The following is an 11,605-nucleotide window of genomic DNA, read 5'->3' as shown; positions in this document are numbered from 1 at the left end:
TGCATTGGCAAGATTAGCAAACTTAGGCATGACATCCCAACAACAAACTCTGAACATACAGATCCATGCATAACTAAACAAATTATGAAAGACAAGCATTGTAAAAAAAAAAATCTGGAAAGTGAGTGTGGAAAATGATATTGTTTGTTGTTGTCTATCAACAATGACAAACTACCTAGGACAGACAATTTGGATAGAAAATGAGTGAGGATGATAGCAGACTATATTGCCACCCCTATTTGCCATCTCTTCAATCTAAGCCTACAGGAAAGTGTGAGCACTCAGGCCTGGTGGGAAGCAAAAGTCATTCCGCTACCCAAGAATAGTAAAGCAACCTTTACTGGTTCAAACAGACGACCAATCAGCCTACTACCAAGCCTTAGAAAAAATTTGGAACTGACTGACAACTGACTTTCAGCACGCTTATAGGGAAGGGCACTCAACATGTACGGCACTTGCACAAATGACTAATGATTGATTGAAAGAAATTGATAATAAGAAGATTGTGGGCACTGTTTTGTTAGACTTCATTGCAGCTTTTGACATCATCGATCATAGTCTGCTGCTGAAAAAAATGTTGTAATGGCTTTACTCCTTCTGCTATATCGTGGATCAAGACTTACCAATGTAACAGAACACAGAGGGTGTTCTTTAATAGAAGCTTCTCCAACATAATCCAGGTAGAGTTGGGCATACCCCAGGATAGCTGTCTAAGCCCCTTACGTTTTAAATATTTTTACTAATGACCTGCCACTGGCACCTGTAAAGACTGTGTGTCTATGTATGATGACTCAACATTATTCATGTCAGCTACCACAGCAAGTTAAATCATTACAACACTTATCAAAGAGCTGTAGTCAATTATAGAATGGGTGGCAAGTAATAAGCTAGTGCTAAATATTTCAAAAACTAAAAGCATTGTATTTGGGACAAATCCTTCACTAAACCCTAAACCTCCGCCAATTCTTGTAATGAATAATGTAGAAAATGAGCAAGTTGAGGAGACTAAACTGTAACCCTGGATTGTAAACTGCCATGGTCAAAACATATTGATTCAATGGTAACTAAGATGTGAAGGGGTCTGTCTGTTATAAAGCGCTGCTCTGCTTTCTTTACATCTCTATCAACAAAACAAGTCCTACAGGCCCTAGGTTTATCGCACCTCGTCTACTGCCCAGTCATATGGTCAAGTACCACAAAGAGGGACATAGGCAAATTACCGTTGGCCCAGTACAGAGCTGCATAGCTGGTCCTTAAAAGTACACAGGGAGCTAACATCAATAATATGCATATCAATCTCTCCTGGCTCAAAGTGGAGGAGAGACTGACTGCATCACTACTTGTCTTTGTGAGAGGTATTGACATGTTGAAAGCACAGAGGTTTTTGTTCAAACGACTAGTACACAGCTCAGACACCCATGCATACCCCAAACAACATGCCACCAGGGGTCTCTTCACAGTCCCCAAGTCCAGAACAGACTCTGGGAAACGCACAGTACTACATAGATCTATGACTGCATGGAACTCTGTTCCACATCAAGTAACTCATGCAAGCAGTAAAATCAGATTTGGAAAAAAAATGGATCAAATCTTAAGGAACCATGTGGACTGTGAAGAGACACACACAGGCACACACATACGCTTTATGCACACACAAGCACGATACACACATGTACATTGTAATGTAGTATTGTTGTATTGTGGTATTATACAGTTTGTATTGTAGATATGTAGTGGTAGAATAATAATGTGGTGTATGATGTACTGTTTTATTTCAATTTTTTTGTGATGTCAATTGCCTTAATCTTGCTTTGGAACCTAGGAAGAGTCCAAACATGAACCAAATAATGGGGATCCTTAATAAATACAAAGACAAATTACTTCTCAATCACAGGAAGATGACAGTCAGTGTGCCCAGCTCATCCTGCCTGTTAACATACTCTACTATCATCAATGTTTTCCTTTCATTCCACATGTTTCACTTCTCCTTTATATCTCTCCCTCCTTTTCTCAGTGCCCTAGGGTCAGTCGGTGATGCTGCCTGCCTTATTTCAATTTGTTAAGGAACGAGAGGGAGGCGAAAAGAGGCATCACATTGTCCGTCAGTGATATGGTACCTGTGGGGTTGTGTTTGAACTTGTCTGCAAGAGCATTGCTGTCTACCTGTCTGCAGTCAAAGAGTAATCAATCCATCCTTTGTCTAAGGCTGATCTCACACAGAATTGAAGCGTGTGTCACATAGCTCAGAGCAGACGCATGCGGAAATGTGTGTTTTACCTGGGGGGATAGATAAAGGAGATAGTCAGGAGTGTTCCAAGGTTAAAGGATTGACGGCTATCTCCTACAAAATCAAGATAGGATCTGTCAGATATATATCAAGGAATATTTATGGTATATAATGTATAGCCAAAGTTGTTTCGCAAACTTGATACATAGGCTACAAATAATCACTTATAACAGTGATTATAACTTTTTCTCTGTGTCGCATGGCTTTCAGATTTTTCCTTTTACGCACTAAGTAAATAAACTTTTTTTCTTGCAACACCCAAAAGTAATGGGCTGCGACCTACAAGTGGGTCATGCCCCACCCTTTGGGAAACACTGACTTTATTTTGTCATCAGTGAACTCAAAGTATTTCTCTTTACTGCCACATTATAAGTAAATGCCACCTCTTTTTCCAGAGTCAAATTAATAATTTGTGAACAGGGCTATTTAACCAAATCAAATCAAATCAAATCAAATTGTATTAGTCACATGCGCAGAATACAATAGGTACAGTGAAATGCTTACTTACAAGCCCCTAACCAACAATGCAGTTTAAAAAACACAAATAAGAATAAGAAATAAAAAGAACAAGTAATTAAAGAGCAGCAGTAAAAAATAATAGCGAGACTATATACAGGGGGTACCTGTACAGAGTCAATGTGTGGGGGCACCGGTTAATCGAGGTAATTGAGGTAGTATGTACATGTAGGTAGAGTTATTAAAGTGACTATGCATAGATAATAACAGAGAGTAGCAGCGTAAAAGAGGGGGGGAGGCAACGCAAGTAGTCTGGGTAGCCATTTGATAAGATGCTCAGGGGTCTTATGGCTTGGGAGTAGAAGCTGTTAAGAAGCCTCTTGGTCCTAGACTTGGCGCTCCGGTACCGCTTGCCATGCGGTAGCAGAGAGAACAGTCTATAACTACGGTGTCTAGAGTCTTTGATCATTTTTAGGGCCTTCCTCTGACACCGCCTGGTATAGAGGTCCTGGATGGCAGGAAGCTTGGCCCCAGTGATGTACTGGGCCATATGCGCTGCCCTCTGTAGCGCCTTGCGGAGGAGGCCATACCAGGCAGTGATGCAACCAGTCAGGATGCTCTCGATGGTGCAGCTATAGAACCTTTTGAGGATCTGAGGACCCATGCCAAATCTTTTCAGTCCCCTGAGGAGGAATAGGTTTTGTCGTGCCCTCTTCACGACTGTCTTGGTGTGCTTGGGCCATGTTAGTTTGTTGTTGATGTGGATATCAAGGAACTTGAAGCTCTCAACCTGCTCCACTACAGCCCTGTTGATGAGAATGGGGGCGTGCTCGGTCCTCCTTTTCCTGTAGTCCACAATCATCTCCTTTATCTTGATCATGTTGAGGGAGAGGTTGTTGTCATGGCACCACACGGCCAGGTCTCTGACCTCCTCCCTATAGAGTGTCTTGTCAATGTCCGTGATCAGGCCTACCACTGTTGTGTCATCGGCAAACTTAATGATAGTGTTGAAGTCGTGCCTAGCCATGCAGTCCTGAGTGAACAGGGAGTACAGGAGGGGACTGAGCACGCACCCCTGAGAGGCCCCTGTGTTGAGGATCAGCGTGGCGGATGTGTTGTTACCTACCCTTACCACCTGGGGGCGGCCCGTCAGGAAGTCCAGGATAATGGTGTTGATGTTAGCCTTTCAAAGCACTTCATGTCTACAGACGTAGTCATTTAGGCAGGTTACCTTAGTGTTCTTGGGCACAGGAACTATGGTGGTCTGCTTAAAACATGTTGGTATTACAGCCTCAGACAGGGAGAGGTTGAAAATGTCAGTGAAGACTTGCCAGTTGGTCAGCGCATGCTCGCAGTACACGTCCTGGTAATCCGTCTGGCTCTGCGGCCTTGTGAATGTTGACCTGTTTAAAGGTCTTACTCACATTGGCTGCAAAGAGTATGATCACACTGTCATCCTGAACAGCTGGTGCTCTGCGTAAGAGGAAGGGCTGCCTTCATTGCCCAAATCTCTTAATGTGGTTGGTATTAGCTGTGTGTGCAGGCAATGGTCTCGTGAGTGCTGAGCAGCAGACAAACAAAACAGTTGCCATGGCTACTCTCACCCAAGCGGGAGACAGACAATTTCCAGTAGATGGCACAGCCACAAAGTCAAAATTGCCTATATCGTAAAAATGCATGAAAACTCAAATTAAGTTTTAGGTTAGAGTTAGGCAGTGTGATTAAGGTTAGGCTGTGTTTATGACTTTGAGACTGTGGAAACTAGTGATGACCGGCGAAACAGACAGCAAGTAATGGATGAAAATTTTCTGATTTCCTCTTGTAAAAATGGGCACGAGAGGGATTTTTATCGGGGTGGGACAGGAACATTACCGGGTTATAGAACTGTTGTGGGATCAGGACTGTACTGGGATTTTTCTTTTACAGGACAAGACAGGACAGGAATACATTTTCACTCCCGTGTCAACCTCTAATTTGACATCCCAAGTGCTATTCTGATACCAGCTGTTATGGAAAGAGGTGCTCTGCTTTATAAGCAGTAGGCCTAATATAAATGTGTGTTTTACGTCACATTGAGCTATGATATAATGTGTTTACATGCATACCCACATATGTACAGTGTTTTATAGAGCTTTTATAAACTTCTGAAACTGTGGTTTTGAGTCACAAACTTTTGTCTGGTCTTTTCTCTTTGAAACCTCTTGTGAAGTGCACATATGCTCATCAATTGAAAAACATATGATCAGTGTTGCATCCCGAGAAATCGGATTTGACTATGCAATGTTTCAATCAGTGTTAGCCTACATATGATTACTATGCAATGTTTCAATCAGTTTTTTTGCTCGTTTTTTTATATTAATTTGTCATTAGGTGGAATCATATGAACTGAACTTGTAGCTCCTGCGCAGAATGCCTCATATTTCTTATTTTCCCATGGTGCTCCTTCTAGATAACATATTGGGGTATGTACATACGGTCACTGTGGGCTTGACTTCATCAATGCACTTATTGATGAAGCCAATGACTGATGTGGTGTACTACTCAATGCCATCAGAAGAATCCCGGAACATATCCCAGTCTGTACTAGCAAAACAGTACTATAGCTTAGCATCTGCTTCATCTGACCACTTTTTTATTGACCGAGTCACTGGTGCTTCCTGCTTTCATTTTTGCTTGTAAGCAGAAATCAGGAGGATATAATTCTGGTCAGATTTGCCAAATGGAGGGCAAGGGAGTGCTTTGTACGCATCTCTGTGTAAATGTGGTCTAGAGTTTTTCCTCTCTGGTTGCACATTTAACATGCTGATAGAAATTTGGTAAAACGGATTTGAAGTTTCCCTGGATTAAAGTCCCCAGCCACTAGGAGTGCCGCCTCTGGATGAACGTTTTCCTGTTTGCTTATGGCGGAATACAGCTCATTGAGTGCGGTCTTAGTGCCAGCATTGGTCTGTGGTGGTATGTAGACAGCTACGAAAAATACAGATGAAAACTCTCTAGGTAGATAGTGTGGTCTACAGCTTATCATGAGATATTTAACCTCAGGCGAGCAAAACCTCGAGACTTCCTTAGATATTATGCACCAGCTGTTGTTTGCAAATATACATAGTCCACCCCCCCTTGTCTTACCAGACGCCGCTGTTCTATCCCGCCAATATAGCGTATAACCAGCCAGCTGTATGTTGATAATGTTGTCGTTCCACAACAACTCCGTGAAGCATACGATATTACAGTTTTTAATGTCCCGTTGCTGAATTGCTGAATTGAATCATTTGTTTTATTCAAAGCTGCCTTTTTTCTCTCCATTTTATTCATTTCAATATTAGCTACAGCTTGATGGCATCTACTGGCAACATTTACCTACCAGATTCAGATGCTCAAAAACCCCATAAACTAAAACGCTTGAAAACACCTTTTAAATGTTGCCCAAAGATTAGAAGAAAAAATGATAACTTAACATAATTTGTGAATTTTTAAAAACGTATTTTAATTAGTTTTGAAGTCAAAGATAATAGTTTCAGTATAGGTTTCATTGTTCAAATGGTTTTGGTTAAAATTTTGGTCAGTTTACAAAATGTTTGTTTTCATTTTAGATTAAGTTTTTTGTTTACTATAATAACCTTGGAAGCTGCAGACACAGATGAGAAGCACACAGTTAGACAAGGTCATGGCAAGAGTAATACTATGTGATGAGTGAAAATACATAGAATTTGTTTAGATCAGATGCATAATGGCTTATGCCAACACATTCACACTTTTTTGTCTCCTCAAATAATAGTGCAGCACACTCTTATTTATTCATGTTATATGGTTCCATGATATATACCGTGTTCATAATTCAAGTATGATGGCACATTTGTTTGTGTAAATGTTCTCGATTTGTCTTTGAAAATATCTCCATAACCCCCCCCCCACACACCTCCCCTCTCTCTCTTTATGACTCACTGTCTCACCAGTTCATCCTTGGCACCATTTGCGGGCCCGGCATATCTTACAGTGCATCTGTATAATGACAGGGGTCTATGGAAAGACAGGAAAGTGTGTGTGGGTGGATTAAGAGCAAGGCCTTTATGCAGTGAAACTGTTAATACAACCTGGGTACTCTGTCAAACGAATATCCTGCCTCATCAGTGTGGAATCCCCAGCCTACGTGGTGTATATTAAGGTCACGTCCCAAAACGGCACCATTTCCCCAATTAAGTTCACTACTTACGGAATAGGGTGCCATTTGGGATGCACTCTAGGTCTCTGTAAAGCATCCTGCTTACACTGTCTTTCCATTCTTGAGTCTTCATTGTATTATAAACATTTCTTTATTTAGTAGGGACACAAATCATAAGTAGCCTATACAAATAAGAAAAGTAAAGTAATTAAGTAAGTATAACAATTAAGAATAAGAGGCATGTGAAATATTTTCTAGTGAATCCGGCTAGAATTGCTGTAATCTCGTAGTCCACCCAGCATGCTCTCATATGCGGTAGGTAGCAACTGAGCCTGGGGATGAGGTTAGAATTGCTGAAGTTGGTGAAAATATGTTATGGAGCAAGACATCTAATGTTTGACTTCCTTTTATGTGCAGTGCCGTGTTCAATTCAGTCTATGCCGATGTTTCCAATAGGCCTAGTTTGTCCATCCCTATCACTAGCTAACAGGTAATAAATCTGAAGGTGAGAACAGAGCGTGAGTGGGCCTCCCAGTACATCACTGGGGCCAAGTTTCCTGCCATCCAGGACCTCTATACCAGGCGGTGTCAGAGGAAGGCCCTAAAAATGGCCTAAGACTCCAGTCACCCTAGTCATAGACTGTTCTCTCTGCTACCGCACGGCAAGCGGTATCGGAGTGCCAAGTCTAGGTCCAAGAGGCTTCTTTTGGAACCCCCTATTTTTATGCTGCTACTACTCTCTGTTTATTATTTATGCATAGTCACTTTACCTCTACCTACAAGTACATATTACCTCAATTACCTCGACTAACCTGTGCCCCCGCACATTGACTCTGTACACGTACCCCTCTATATATATATATATTTTTTTTTACTTCAGTTTATTTTAGTAAATACTTTCTTCACACATATTTTTCTTAAAACTGCATTGTTGGTTAAGGGCTTGTAAGTAAGCATTTCACAGTATGTCACCCGTTGCATTTGGTGCATATGACAAATACAATTTTATTTTATTTTGATTTGCAGCAGCTTGCCTGATGGACCCACATGTGTCTCTAGTACTTCTCTCAACAGAGATGGAGCCGCTAAGGAGGGTAGCAGAGTCTGTTGTATTTCAGAAAATCAGAGAGTACAGCCATCGAGCAGCACAACCCCAGGAAGATGCCAGCACGATGAATCCAGCAAGCATCTCAACCACAGTGCTTCAGAAATATAGCTTTGTCGTATCGAAGATTGTGTCTAAGGTCACTGTACAGCCGGAGGGTCGACCTGGCAGGGCATTAAGTTCCCTGTGTAAGCTGTGGAAATACCTGGAAGAGGTAAAAGGTGGTATGTTTACAGAGTCACCTCTCCAGTTTTGGCAGTGCAACACACATGTTTTATTGGTCGCAAGAGTGCTAGTGAAATGTTTTTACCTGGTCATGTTAGTTTTTGGCTAACAAAGCTTTTTTAATAATCATGTTTTATTCAAACTGTAATGTGCAATTGACCAAACATAAACCAAGTTTCTGAAGAGGCAACAACTGCACGGGAATGCCCGTCTGTGTGTGTTAGGGCTCTACATACGGGGGAGATTTTGGAAACCCTCTGGGCCAGTCGATCTTATATTGTAAAAAATATATTTTTAATCTAGGCTATATAATTGATAAAAAATGGCTTTCCAAAATGGCTTTCCATACAAAGCGTTGCATTACAAAGGGAACCTGGCGTTTGGTTGCTTTCTTGTTTTAAAACGTGATACAATTACCCCTCCAACTCTCAACATCTCAAATGGCAAGACTGACTAGATACCACATTGACAGATACCACACTGGTGTGTTTGTGTCGGGAGCATGTTGTCTATTTAGCCATGCAATGCCCACATTATTCTGAAATATTTTAGAATGTAAAAATAATGTGAATGTCAATGCATAATGCCATTGGGTTGGCCAATTAAAAAATACATTCTTTTTTAAGTGGTAAAGCAAACATTTTTGCATGCATTTTGGGGGAGTTGGTTTTCTATAGGCTATTACAACAATTAAATATAAAGGTCCTTGAAAATTACAATTAAGTGCTTGAAAATGTAATTGAAAGTCCTTGAATGTGACTAGCCAATGTCTGTATAAACCATGTATATGTGTGTATCCATCGTGTATCCATCGCATTTTCTACTGACATTTTTCTCACAAAAACTGGCTCAAATAGCAAATGTGCAGACTCTGGTCTTGGCACTGTGCTCTAGCCAACAGCAAGCAGATTCAGTGCATGTAGGATAGTCTACATGATGAGATAATTAAGAGAGATAATATTTTTATTTGTCAAATGGGAATCAAGCATCAATCATCACCTCGCTAGAATCAGACCCTCGATATTTATATCTTCCGAGTCTGTGGGAGGACCACGCACCATATCATCGTGTGAATCCAAGTTTACTTTTATATGATGGTTATTAGGGTATATCCATATTTGCGCATTAAGGCATTCCGATCGCTATTACTCGCATAATTAATTTACCCCCACAAAAAGATCCCACCATTTCAGATGAACAAATGTTCTGTCAGCATTAATAAAATTGTGACGAAACTTACAGTTTCCATCACAGCTGTCATGATTTTATTAATATGGTTGGCCTATGACATTACTTGCGGGTTGGATGCGCGCTGTGTTAAGAAGCAGTGCAGCTTGGTTGGGTTGTGTATCGGAGGACGCATGACTTTCAACCTTCGTCGATGACAAGAATACCACGAAATTGGGAAGAAATTGGTTAGTGATGGGAAAATGCCATTTTTAACATTTTTATACATTTGACCCCTTTTCCACCCCAATTTCTTGGTATCCAATTGCTTTTTAGTAGATACTATCTTGTCTCATCGCTACAACTCCCGTACGGGCTCGGGAGAGACGAAGGTTGGAAGTCATGCGTCCTCCGATACACAACCCAACCAAGCCGCCATCCCGCCACAGGAGTCGCTGGTGCGCGATGAGACAAGGATATCCCTACTGGCCAAACCCTCCCTAACCCGGATGACGCTAGGCCAATTGTGCGTTGCCCCACGGACCTCCCGGTCGCGGCCGGTTACGACAGAGCCTGGGCGCGAACCCTAAGTCTCTGAATGCACAGCTGGCGCTGTAGTACATACAGCGCCCGGGAGGCCTTGAAATAGACCGCACATTTTATCGGTAAACTTTCCAAATGTCCACAAAACAAAATACGATAGAAAAGTTGGGATATTCTTGTGTTAGTAAAATAAATTGTGTTGTGTGGTCCTCCCACGACTCAGTAAAGCATGCAGTGTTGCCAACTTAGCGAGTTTGTCACTATATTTAGTGAGCATTCAGACCCCTCTAGCGACACATTTTCATGAAAATCGACGCGCGACAAATCTAGTGACTTTTTCTGATGTTATTGGAGACTTTTGCACGTATCTTTCTTACTCTTCTCAACGAGCAGCGGGTGCTGCCGTGGGAGCCCCACCCCAGTCCCAAAGCACTCACTCACAGGTGGCCCAGTCCTGGTGCAGCAGTCCCTCCCAGCTGCAGTCAGAGCAGGAGATGTTCACACCTCCGCCTCCGGACTGCAAATTAATAGCGCATGCGGGAAGCCGCCCGCTGGCTGATCCCGCCCTGGCTTACATTCAGGGTGGGATGTATATGTAAAATGTTCTTTGTCTAAAATAAATCACTGCACACAAAAAAATCATTGCATTTGACTCACACAACCTCAGTCACTTACTCACCTTGTCCACTGTGTGTGTGCCTCTCTGTGACATAAGCTAAACATCTAGCTGGCTGGCTAGCTCATCATGTCTCAGTCTAAACTGTACACTCAAAAATACAGAAAGCAGTGCGAATCCTGAATTCAAAGGCTGGTTGAAGCCGTTTATTGGAGATGATACACGGCATACTGCCTGTACTATAAGGCTGATTTCTACGCCAAACTTAGTGATGTAAAAAAACACATGACAACTCAAAAACATACTCAAAAGGCAAGAGGCCTTATAACAGTTCCATCCAAAACAAGCTGCCATTTATGGTTACAAAAATTTACTCTACAAAAAAGGCTGAGGCCACCATGGCATTAGCTATCGCTAAACACTGTTCTATGCTGGCATGTGATCACATTGGAGAAGCATGTAGAGCTGCTTTCTCAGACTCCACTGCTGCTACCCACTTCAAAGTGCACAGTGAAATTATTCATGGTGTTCTAGCACCATACTTTCTGAAAAAGTTGGTTGCAAATGTGGGTGACCAGCGTTTCAGCCTCCTCCTTGATGAGTCCACGGATGTAAATGTTTCAAAGTACACGGGGGTTGTCATAAGGTACTTTAGTGACACCAAGCAGACAATTGTATCAACATTTCTGTGGCTTGCTGAGTTGGAGGGAGGAGATGCCAAATCTATAGCCCGTGCTGTTGTGGCTTTCCTCGAGAAGTGTTGTCTTAAAAAAGAGAAACTCCTGGGGATAGGGACTGACAATGCCTATATTATGACAGGGATTAACAAAGGGGTCCATAAAGTGCTGAAGGAGGCGTATGGCCTCAAATATCTGGTTCTTATTCAAGGTGTGTGCCACTCTCTGCAGCTTGCTGTAAGTCATGCTTCCAATGACATCATCCCCCGTAGTGTGGAGTACTTGGTTCGAGAGACTTAGAACTGGTTTTCAGTGTCTCCAAAGCCCAGGGAGGCCTACAAAGCCATATATGAGACCATCAACTGTGAGG

This window comes from Oncorhynchus gorbuscha, linkage group LG03, assembly GCF_021184085.1.
Source record: "Oncorhynchus gorbuscha isolate QuinsamMale2020 ecotype Even-year linkage group LG03, OgorEven_v1.0, whole genome shotgun sequence".
In the NCBI taxonomy this organism is placed as follows: Eukaryota; Metazoa; Chordata; class Actinopteri; order Salmoniformes; family Salmonidae; genus Oncorhynchus; species Oncorhynchus gorbuscha.
Note: the sequence above shows the minus strand (reverse complement) of the source record.